The sequence below is a fragment of the Pseudophryne corroboree genome, chromosome 5 (genome assembly GCF_028390025.1).
Source record: "Pseudophryne corroboree isolate aPseCor3 chromosome 5, aPseCor3.hap2, whole genome shotgun sequence".
NCBI lineage: Eukaryota > Metazoa > Chordata > Amphibia > Anura > Myobatrachidae > Pseudophryne > Pseudophryne corroboree.
Window position 1 is genome coordinate 495,469,346 of NC_086448.1, and position 12,207 is coordinate 495,481,552.

The window sequence follows — 12,207 nt, forward strand, 5'->3', positions numbered from 1 at the left end:
GTATTAAATCAGGCCAGATGTTAATAATACTCTAAATGCTCTATGTGACTGTTCCAAATGACATGACCCTGGGTAAGACAGCTACCACATATATTACATACAACATACATGTATTTTTATATGTGCTAACCCCCACACCCATGCAATGTGTGATCTGCTCTGCAGTCCTTGGGCAGCAGCCACCACTGGACCCAACTATGTGATTCAGTGTGGCTGTATGAATTATAGGCCTCATTTGGGGATGGATGCAATGCACACTGCTGCTGAGTCTTTGGATTGCCTGCCCCCAAACTGTACAGGCTGCGGCTAAGGGGGCACTGCCTGAGGCAATGCAGCACCCATTCTGCATATTTACAGTAATGGTCATAAAAATGCTTTAAAGATGGTGATATACTCCACTTTAAGATAACACATCATTGTAACATCTCCCTCTCTCTCTCTCTCTCTCTCTCTCTCTCTCTCTCTCTCTCTCTTACTCTCCCTGATGGCTTCCACATTACTCATCACTTACTGCACCTTGCTGACTCCCCGACAGTAATGGAGTCTCACACTTGAGACTCAGTGGCATCTCTCTGGGTATTCACTACTTACAGGTTATCTGCCACAAAATGTTCTGCTAAAAGAGTATGTTCTTCTGTCCACCACAATTACACTCTCTGCTGTCAATGATGTCTCTCTCTCTCTCTCTCTCTCTCTCTCCCTCTCTCTTTCTCTGTTACAAGCACATCAATCTGACTCTGCTTGCTTAAATTTATGGGGTTTTGAACTCTTTTGCCCCTCTTTAACACGGCTTCTTTTCATAGTTTCCAGCCTCAAAGCGCTTGTGCCTTCTTTCGCTACCCCAATGGCTCATGAGGTTTGTAGTTCCAGGCGACCAGATCTCCTTTGCGGCCACTGCCCAGTGTTGCAAGACATCACATCTCCATTTGAGAGGTTAAAAAGATCAGAAAATATTATATAAGCAAGGGTGCTCTAGTGTGCTGAGAGGTCGTCTGATTATAAAAAAAAAAAACAGACAATGTAATCTTGGTGCAAGCCATCCCATTTGGCACTACACCAGCAAATATTGATTTTCTGGCTCCTCTATCTAAATTTTGGATTGCGCTGCAGAGCCACCTCTGGAGCTGCCGCTGGTCCTGAGTTATTATAAGCTAGTCAGAATTGGGATATATTGTAATCTGGAAAAGAGGGATACTTTGCATGTTTGAAGTGGTCACGTGGCCTGTTAGCTGGTCAATGGGCCTGAGAATTATATTACCATGGTAGCTGCTGAAATCAGTACTTTGTTTATAAACTTAAAGCTCTTATTTAATTGACAGGTTACAAATTTGTTTTAGAGGAAATTTATTCTCACACTACACTACACTATGCACTAAAATAGGTTTTACTCATGTAAATGAATGCATACTGTACTGTATAAAATATTTACGATTGCTTAAGTGACCAATAATGTAGAATACCTTGAAAGGTCTGTACAATCAGATTACTAAATATGTTTCTTTCTTTTGTGCTTTCATCTGATAAATTCATAATATGGAGAAGGGGAAGTAAATAATACAAAAATAAAACTAGTCCACTGTATTTAATTCCACTGGCCGTAAACAATGGACAACTGCAACACTTGCTGATATTTCAGAATTTTATACCCATTAAACCTTATTATAGTGAATACATATACTAAATAGTAAAAGATTCAGTTTTCACATTGCACATGCATCCAGGGGGATGCAACATCCCAGCTGTCGGGATCCCGGCATTCAGGAGATGGACGCCGGAATGCCAACAGCCGGTGAAATGCCGCTGGCCGGAATCCCGACAAATGCTAGTTAGTCGCACTCAGTTGGTGGGTCCACGCTACCAACCAAGTAGGAATATATCCTCTGGCGAGCAAAACGAGCGACTGGTCAAGACTGGTCTCTCATGTGACTGTCAAGACCCAAAAGCTACCGATAGAGCCATTTCAGTTTTTGGGACAAGGCAAATGACTGTTAAACCACCAGGGACTGTGTGTCGACATTCTATAATGTCAACATTTCATATTCAAATGATGATTGTTGACAATCTAAGCATGTCAACATAATACATGTCAACATTTCAACCAAGCTGATATTCTGTCGACATTATGAATGTCGATGTGATGAATGTCGACCTACTAAAAAAACACCCTTCAAGAAAGTGATTTTGCAAGAATGTCAAAATGAATATTGTTTCTTTGGATAATGTAAGAACATAATAGTAATAATAGTAATAATAATAATAATATTATTATTAATAATTTTATTATTATTATTATTATTATTATTATTATTATATAGGACAATGCAAGATCATAGAAACTAAAATGAGTTATAATCATAATTGTGCAATTTTTTTGTAACTATTTTGTCTGTTGTTAAAATATGACAATCATCACATTGGCAAAAATAACCAATTTAAATAATGCATTGATAACAATCACTGCAGTCACATTCTTTATACTGTAGGAGGTGTTCTTATGTGACTAGTTTGTGTGTAAGTACTGTTTATATATTGCCTATGCAGTGTTTATAATCAATATTTGGCAGGTATACAGGTGATACAGGTTTTCCTTACAGTCATGGTTTTCCTTATGAATGTCATGTTTTACACACCAAAATCAGTACACAAAGTGATTCTGGAACAAGTAAAGCTTTATCTCCTGGAAAACCCATTTCAATGGCTTCCTTTTTTCACTGTAACAGGCAGCTGCCTTTCCTGGTGAGAGGTTATGTGAATTGAATGTTTAAGCCACAGCTCTCTCTTGGGGATCCCCCTGAGGTGTCCAATCAAAACTGCAGGGACTGAGCCACAGGGAGCCAACTGGACACTAATTACTTCCATCTGGTGCAGTTCCAGACATCTCCTGAGAAGGAAGGAGTGCAGCTCTTGGCACCAATTGGCTAATTCAATTTACTTCAACAGCATTAACCTCTGTCAGAATATTCATGAGCAGGAGAATGAGAAGCTGTGGCACAAGCAGACAGAATACACTTAGAGAAAGAGTGTGTGAGTGAGCAAGGTCCCTGCACCAAACTACCGTATAATATCGATCCGCAGGCTCCACAGCCTCTGTCACTGAACACTTACGAGACAAACATACATACACAGAGGATTGTAGCGGATTCCAGAGCAGTGGGCAGCAGAAAAGCATCAACGGCACAAATCTGGTCCAGCACACACGCTGGGGACGCAGGTAGATTTATTGGATCACTTAAAATCCATCAAGGGAAAGGAAGACATGCCGCAGCTGAACAAACCGACGAAGTGAAATTAAGCAGGTAAATGAGTTTTCTTTCTTACAGTTCTTTCCATCCTCGGCACATATTACTGCATGGTAATCTCAAAAGAATGACAGAGAGCGGACAGAATGAGGCAATGTAACATAAGGGGAACATCATTACATTAGTGTGTGCCTTCTAGATGTGCAGAGTACGTGTTAAATGTACTGTAAATGTAAACCCCTAAAAGTTGCACTTACAATACATTGTGGATACCAGAGACGCTTGAGTTGGAATCGGTGGAGATCAGGACATTGGACAGCTCCCTGCTTTGTACTGTGTTGTACTGCATGAGTCTTTGAACTGTGCTGTGTAGGGTTCATCGCTCAGCTTTTCAGGTTACCGTGCAAAATGTCTTTTTCCCAAACTTATCAATCATGTGCAAATAAGTTTCTCCAACTTCACAGTGAACTTAAAACACGTTTGTACTTTTGTACAGGACATCTCTTCCTATCAGGTGATTCAACTTAACTCCGAGTCGTAAGTCCTAAGCATTACTATATATGTTAGTAATCAACACAGATGGTAACTTTTTTCCTCTGCAATATACTGTATACGCGTAGAGCTACGGGGACAATATCCAGGTCAGCCTGTACCCAAGAGATTGCTGATACATGCAGCAGCTCTCCGATTATGTTGAACGATTGGCACAGAATAGGGAGAATTAGATGGGAACATGTTCTGCTGTGGAAGAAAAATGAAATCCAAGTGTTAGGAGCAGTTATCAGGCATGTGCCATACAGTGATAGACTAGTCAAGAATAGGACTTTTACCCATTAAGTCTTTTTTTCTCAGCAGAGACAGTGGAAGCAGATTATTGGCAGGGAAATACAGTGCTACTTAGAAAATGCAGGCAGCTGATTCTCAGGCAATGTAAGGGGTCGAGCTCGTCTCAGTTTATAAAAAAACACAGCTAGGCAGCCTCTGCCAAAGCTTGCTGTAAACACAGAATAAAGATTTCATTGTGTGTGAACTGACTGGAATAATTATGCACTTAATTGTTCATTCTGATAGGAGATTCTGTCATCAGTGCTGGTTTGTGCTGGAGTATAAAGAAAAACACAGACTTTAATGCTAGTATATGCCACCGAAAAATATAGAATTTAATGATGGTACTGAATGTTCCACTCATTACCTTGGAGAGATGCACATTTTTTATATTTTTATTTCAAGTGTTACAATTACATTTTTTGTTACTTCAGTTATTGTCTTTATGAAATAATTTGCTAGATCATTGCAGGTAGTCATTTCACTGCTCAGAAGTACTAAAAAGAGAATGCAGTGTTCCCTACTGATACTGTATGTCCCTGTATTTTTATTTACAGAAAGTATACAGTAGTAAAACTGTATAGTTGTAGAAGTGGAAGAAAATGTATATTTTTATAACTAATGTAAGTCTTACATGCTTTTGTTGTGCTTGTTGTGTCCAATTTTAATACTGTGAACTTTACGGAAAATAACTTTTTCTAAGTGGGCTATTGTGTCAGATATAGAGGAAATGATGATATCTCCCCATTTAAAGTCATATATTATGTATCTTACATCTTCATAGCTGTGTTGTGTGTCATGTTTAGGTGTTAATACTGAATAAAATGTAAAGCTTGTGAAAACCAATAATCACACCACTCTGGTACCACAACACAACAATTACCTAAGAGTTCCAGCAATGTAGAGTGACTCACAATAATCACATCATTGTAACAGACTTTGCAATAACTTGAATATTTTTCATTTACTGTTTAAATTAGCCGTTTTTAAACTATTATTGTAATATAGAGTAGTTGTAGTGTAGAATAGTTGACATTTATATTTTTTCCCATAATGCATTTTTGTATAGCTTTAAACATTTTTTTGTTTATAAATTTGATATTAATAATACCATCTTAATGATAGGACTTGCTTAGTTGAGTACTCTACACTCTCAGCCATCTAATGACACTCCAAGGCTTAATGCAATAAAACTATTTAGAAAGCCAACCATATTAGGACACTATAACAAATAAATAATTATGTCCGAAATGTATTACTGGCCAATATTCCTAGTTCTCACTGAGATCCAAGATTACTTATGCAATATTACAATAGAGAGCAGGCAAGGCGCTAGTTTTATGCTGAACTACAGTAGATTCAGAGGCTCTAAAAATGCAGGATATGGGCTTCTCTGCTCTTTGGGCTATACTATATACTGTATATAGTGTACATTGCTCAGAGATTACAGCAACATAATAATGCTGACATAATGCTATAGGTACCTTCCAAGCCATGTATGTCATTGACATTTGTGGGGTCAATTTGAGAAACTGCTTTTGTCCATAAGCCCTAAGAGATCTATCCTAAACTATTTGTAATCTAATTTACACCTAGGAGTACAACTTTTGAAGTGACACTAGGAATAACTATATGCAGTAAATCATACAATTAACATGAGATTACTGATCATCTATTTTTAACTCTTAAGAGCAATCCATCAATACTAGCTAGTAATATCACCCATAACAAATTCAGGCCCCCATTTATCAAGCCTTGGAGAGTGATAAATAGCACGGTGATAAAGTACCAACCAATCAGCTCCTAACTTCCATGTCACAGGCTGTGTTTGAAAAATGACAGTTAGGAGCTGGTTGGCTGGTACTTTATCACTCCCCAAGGCTTGATAAATCTGGGCACCAATTTGTTATTTATGTATTTGATAATAAACTAAATAAAAGGAAACATTGTTCTTTGTGAATAAACATTATTATGGCTCTGGTGATACTTAGCTTTGGAGATTCTTCTACAGAATATTGAGTGCACATGATGCTGAGTGGAAGGTTGTCAAGACAACTTGTTGAACACTGTATGGCAGAACTACAATCAGCAACATTGACTATAAGAGAAAGGGCTTCAGTCAATGGCTGTGTTATCTGAGCTGGTGCAGGAACAGAAAATATTTTCCTCACTAAATCCACTTTATACCCTTCATTCGTTTCCTTGTGTATTGTACAGTAAAGGTGAATAGTCCACATATTACTGTTTGCTTCCCCCTTCTGTGACTATATGTGAGGAGGAAAGCAGATCAGGTTCTAATGAAGTGATGCATGATTTTTATATAGTAAAAGAACTCCATAAGTGAACGGTTCAGGAGGTATAAGGAGGCTGAAAACCCCTAGTGTGTACTTGTTAATGTGTTGCCAGGTATAGTGTGTGAGAGTACATTGCGTGTGAAGGTATATGTGTGTGCATGTTGTGGTCACATTTCAGAGGGAAAATGGGCAAAATTATAGTTGGCAATGAAGTGGCATGATAGTAAGCACTGGAACAGTGCCATAAGAAACAGAAATATTCCCTGCTGGGGCTTCCTGAAATGAAATGGCATGAGTGTATTGAGAATGCGTTACCACCAAAACACATTAGTCTGTTGATATGAGCAGAAGCTTATTAGAATTACCTATACATGACTTTGCATCAGGGTATGTTTCATGGTAGCATACCACCTGTGAATGGGCTTTCAGGTAGATACTGTAAATGGTTTTATAAAGCTCAAACCAGTGACATCACCAGTTACCACTCTTAGGGGGTTATTCAGAGTTGAAAATTTGGTGGCCATTGGGGTGAGGGGGGGAATCAAAAATTTGGTGGCCATTGGGGAGAAGGGGGGATGTAAGGGGGAGGAGAGGAGAATAGGCAATGACAAGGCGGCTGATGCAGGATGGTGTGAGGCATGGGCATATGTAGAACTTTGAGGTAGAAAAATCTTGAAAGGGCCCCACTACCCCCGGCCATTGACAATACCAGCATGCCTCACGCCTGCCCCTGTAATCCTGCGCATGCTCAGATTAACTCCCGGGGATGAATCCCGGAAGTCAGGCAGCCGCTGGGGATCGTGGAGGACAGGTCTTATCGGAAGAGATGTCATCCGCAATGCTAATTGCATATGCAAGAACATATGCGATTAGCATTGTGGCGATGGGTGGCAATGTCTATAAGTACATCCTGCCATCAGAGAGAGGAGGGAGAGAGAGAGGGCGGTATGTACTAAGATGTTACGCTGCGCTAAGCAGCATTGTGCTGTGCTAATAGCCCTCTTACCACTCCAAAGCATGTTAGAATCCTCCTCAGCCTCCATGCGCTGTCATTCTTTCCAAGCAGTTTCCACATCATGTGAACTGTGCACTAGCCAATGGAGTAAGGAGACAAAGGGATCACATTATGCGGAAACTGCTTAGAAAGAATGACAGTGCCGAGAGGTTGAGGAGGATTTCTAACATGCTTCGGAGTGTTAAGAGGGTACAGCACACAGGCGGCGGTGTTATCCGCTCACTCACTGCCACCTGCAGCCAGCGCCGGGCAGGGAGAGTGTGTATTGCTCTGTTGTCGCTGCGTGGCCGGGAAAAGTAGAGGTCTGGAGGGAGGAGGAGATGGTGGAAGGGGGGGGGATGTTTGCTCCCGGGTGTCCTCGCTTCCCAGGGAGGGGAGAGGGGGGAGGTTTCTTTGCTGCTCTGGTGGAGGAAAAGGCAGAGGGTGGGGGCAGTAATATGGCTATTAGCACAGCGCAATGCAGCTCAGCACAGCATGACGTCTTAGTACATCCCGCCCAGAGAGAGGAGAAAGAGAGAGACAGACAGAGAGGGAAGAGAGAGATATAGAGAGAGGAGAGAGAGTCAGAGGGGGAGGAGAGAAAGAGATGAGAGAGAGGAGAGAGAGGGAGGAGAGAGAGTGAGAGAGATAAGAGAGAGGGAGGAGAGAGAGTGAGAGAGAGAGAGAAGAGAGAGGGAGGAGAGAGAGCGAGACAGAGAGGAGAGAAAGACAGAGCGGGAGCAGAGAGGAGAGTGAGAGAGAGGGAGGGAGGAGGAAGAGAGGGGGGAGGAGAGAGAGGGAGAGGAGAGAGAAAGGAGAGAGTGGAGAGAAAGAGAGAGAAGGAAGAGAGAGGAGAGAGAGAGGGAGGAGAAAGACAGAGAGAGAAAGAGAGAGAGACAGAGAAGGAGGAGTGAAAGAAAGAAAGAAATGGGAAGCCAGCTGGAGATACACTACCATACTACAGTACAGCACACGTATTTTATGGGGGCAGGCACTTCACGGCATTAAGCTCCACAACCTAAATACCCACAAATCACGGCACTGCCACCGAGAGCCGGCCAGGGCAAGCAGGGTAGGGGAAGAGCAGGCTGGGCCAGGCTTGGTCAACCCTCCCTCCCGCTACATCTTCTGTGGCTGCAGGGGGATTTCCAGATAGAAACCCTGGTATGAGGAAGTGAAGCCACTGTGGGACAGGGCAGAGCCACTACAGGGCAGAGCCACTACGGCACCATGGAGGAGTCTGGGACCACACAGTGAGCCAATGCAATGAGGCACCTGTCAGCTGTAACGTGCAGCAGAGGTGTTTCACCTGACCATCTGCTGCTCCAATACTACAGTGGATTGGCACCTCCCTCTATTTGCGGGGGGGCAAGCTTCCCCCTTACCCCCCCAATTCGATGCCCCTGATACGCAGCCAGATCTGCATTCATCTCTGCACATGCTGCCCCCCCCCCCAGCACAGGGCAAGAACCCCCAGCATGTGTGAGGCCGCCCCACGATACGTCCGCAATACATTGTGGCCATATCTGAACTAAGGTTGACCCCTGGCTGCGTTGTCAGGAGGTCAGCGGCCATTTTTTGTTAGCTGCATTTGATGTCACTCAACCACCCCGAAAACACCAGCATCCCGCCCCCATTTTCCCAGTGCCGTCCCCCCAATGCCATAACTCTGCCCCTGCAATGCCCGCCATGGTCAATCACATTGCGGCCACTGAGCATGTGCAGTTTGCCACCACCGTCAAACTGCACTGTGGGCCGCTGTGTGGCCGGGGCTAAATGCCCCTCTAAGTTCAGGTAAGGATAGTTATAGGTGAAATAAAAAAAAATTATAATACTTTTAGGTAAATGTACTGTGACTAATAAAACTGGGATTCAGAGTATTATGGGGGTGAGTCAGACCTGATTGTAGGTGTGCTAAATTTAGCACATCTACGGTCAGCTTCCCTGACATGTGGTGGGACGCCCAGCACAGGGCTAGTTCGCCCCACATGTCGTGGCCTACCCCTCCCTCGCACAAGTTCAAAAGCATCACATAGCGGTGATGCTTTTGTACTGTAGGAGTAGCTCCCAGCCAGCGCAGCTCCTGCGCGCTGGCAGGGAGCTACTTCTCGCAGCCTGGGTCGCAGTGACTGCATGTGACATCACACGGCCACTTCAGCCCGCTCGCCCCTAAACGGAGACTAAATGCCGCCGGCCCACCCCCTCCTGCCCAGCAACCACCTCTGTCTGTCAATCAGGCAGAGGCGATCATAGGGCTAAGACAGCCGCCGGCGCATGTGCAGTTCAGGCCTGATCGCCGCTGTGCGGACACGCACAGCACCGATCAGGTCTGAATTAGCCCCTATATGCAGAGACAGTAGATCTGTTCAGTTCTGCCAGACATGACATATTTAAATATATTCTTTTCATGCAATTTTTGCACTGTATCCATTTCAGCCCTACAGTGCGTGATTAGCAAATAAGGCGTCATAATTTAAAACGTGAACTACAATGAAAGGATAAAAAGACTAATAAAATACTAAAATGCTTTTGAGGTAACTCGATACATTAATATTTTAATTGTAAAATGGAAACTTTTCAATTCATCTTCTTTGTAATTACATGTGCATAAATATACTATTCACACCAAAGAGTTGTTTTCATTGCACTCACAATGCACATAATGTTTTATATTTATATTCATTGGCATACTTTAGTACCACTAAATTGAAGTTAAAAGCTTTCCAATGAGGTTAACGCACACAGTCCATGTGCAACTCATGATCTGCTGTGCTATACAGTAGTTTGTGCATAGATATTGCTCTCCATTCTCTTCCAGCATTGCAGTACCTCTTGTTTGCATCATATTGACAGTTTATACGCTGTTACTTAGCGATTCCATTTAATCTTAATAACATAGTATTCTAATGTATACCTAGTGGGACACAGCTACAGCACTTACAGGATTTCAAAGATTGCTCTTCAGTCTTCCAACACCAGTGTTTGCTCCAGGTGATACGGAGTGAATGTAACATTCCTATCTTTATTTAAAATACTGTTTATACGAAACTTGTATTTAAAAATATTGTCCCTTTAAAACAAGTGGCCAGAAGTTAAAAAGTTAGGGTGGCTTTAAAAAATTATGCAAAGTAATGACCAACTTTGTGTATTATAATAAAATGTTTTGCATATAAAATAGGTAGTTATTATTTTTTAACCTTTGTTTATGTAGAACCTCCATATTATAAAGCAGTTTGAAAAAAAATGAAATAAGAGGTGGAAACTCTTATAGCTCTGTAAATAAAATATCATGCCGACCTATCAAAACCTTAAGAAATTCAACCTCAATTCAATGTAACAAAATAAACAAATATGCAGATTTTAATAATCGTACAGGATAAATAATAAAACTTTTTAATGTGGAAACAAAAAAGTTCAAAAACATTATATTGATATTCTTTGGAGCATGGTTAGTAGTCCCTCTCTCCACCTACAGTATGCACTCTTTTACAGTGGGCGTCCATATATTTGCAAACAGCATGCCACAAAGAGCTGGACTCAAGGCCAGGGCCTGTATGTGTAGAGTTTGCATGTTCTCCTTGTGTTTACATGGGTTTCTTCTACTCTAAGTCATGCTGGTAGTTTAATTGTTTGCTGACTGAAATGGACCCTAGTAAGTGTGTGTTTGCATGGCAGGGGGTTTAGACTGTAAACTATAATAGTGCAAGGACTGATGCAAATTCCGAAATATTCTCTCTATACAGCACCGCATAATTTGGTTGTGCTATATAAATAAAATACTGTCCACTTGTATTGATGGTTCATATAGTGTCTTGCTTTTTGTACTGTATGCTAATTTTCTTTCTCAGACATCTTATGAGATATTCATCCTTTAATCCATATATTACAATAAAAATTCCAAGACATCTAGGTCCTTTGTTTTTCTATTACTATACAGGTTGAGTATCCCATATCCAAATATCCGAAATACGGAATATTCCGAAATACGGACTTTTTTGAGGGAGAGTGAGATAGTGAAACTTTTGTTTTTTGGTGGCTCAATGTACACAAACCTTGTTTAATACACAAAGTTATTAAAAATATTGTATTAAATTACCTTCAGGCTGTGTGTATAAGGTGTATAAGAAACATAAATGAATTGTGTGAATGTAGACACACTTTGTTTAATGCACAAAGTTATAAAAAAATATTGGCTAAAATGACATTCAGGCTGTGTGTATAAGGTGTATATGAAACATAAATACATTCTGTGCTTAGACTTGGGTCCCATCACCATGATATCTCATTATGGTATGCAATTATTCCAAAATACGGAAAAATCCCATATCCAAAATACCTCTGGTCCCAAGCATTTTGGATAAGGGATACTCAACCTGTATAAGAAAAAGCACAAAAAACATGTCTGTCCTGTAGTAAGCAAAAGTAGACCCATGTAAGGCCTGCCAAAAACTTCACAAATCATAAATGCATTTCAGCACTGTGTTTTTCTTTTCAGTATACAGTATCAATATGCATTATGTTTTACATTTATATTCATATCTCATGTACAGTACTGTACAGTAATATACAGCAGTGTACAGCTATAAACTTGGACAATTAGTACAGTACAAAGCTCTTTGTTTAATGATGTCATATAGATTTCTATAAAACTTCACACAAATTTGCTAATCACCAAATGTACAGTCTTAAAGATAAATGTACTTATAAATCACCAGTTTTCCAATCCTCTTCATGTTGCAAAATCACCTTAATTTTTAAATTACTGTTGGTAAGTATAATAGGAAAAATCTATGGAAGATCAGCTAAGTTAATCATTATCGTAATTACTGTTTTCAGACACACTCAAGACTTCTGA

General features: G+C 40.9%; 1 protein-coding gene across 1 annotated transcript in view; it reads left to right on the plus strand.

The window, feature by feature from the left end:
* Positions 1-2,878: 2,878 nt before the first annotated feature.
* CDH20 (cadherin 20) overlaps positions 2,879-12,207 on the plus strand; it is a 770,622-nt gene continuing 761,293 nt past the window's right edge. Inside the window, exon 1 of the mRNA XM_063922978.1 lies at positions 2,879-3,296. The gene's annotated coding sequence lies outside the window, so the exon portion shown is untranslated. The remainder of the gene's footprint in view (positions 3,297-12,207) is intronic.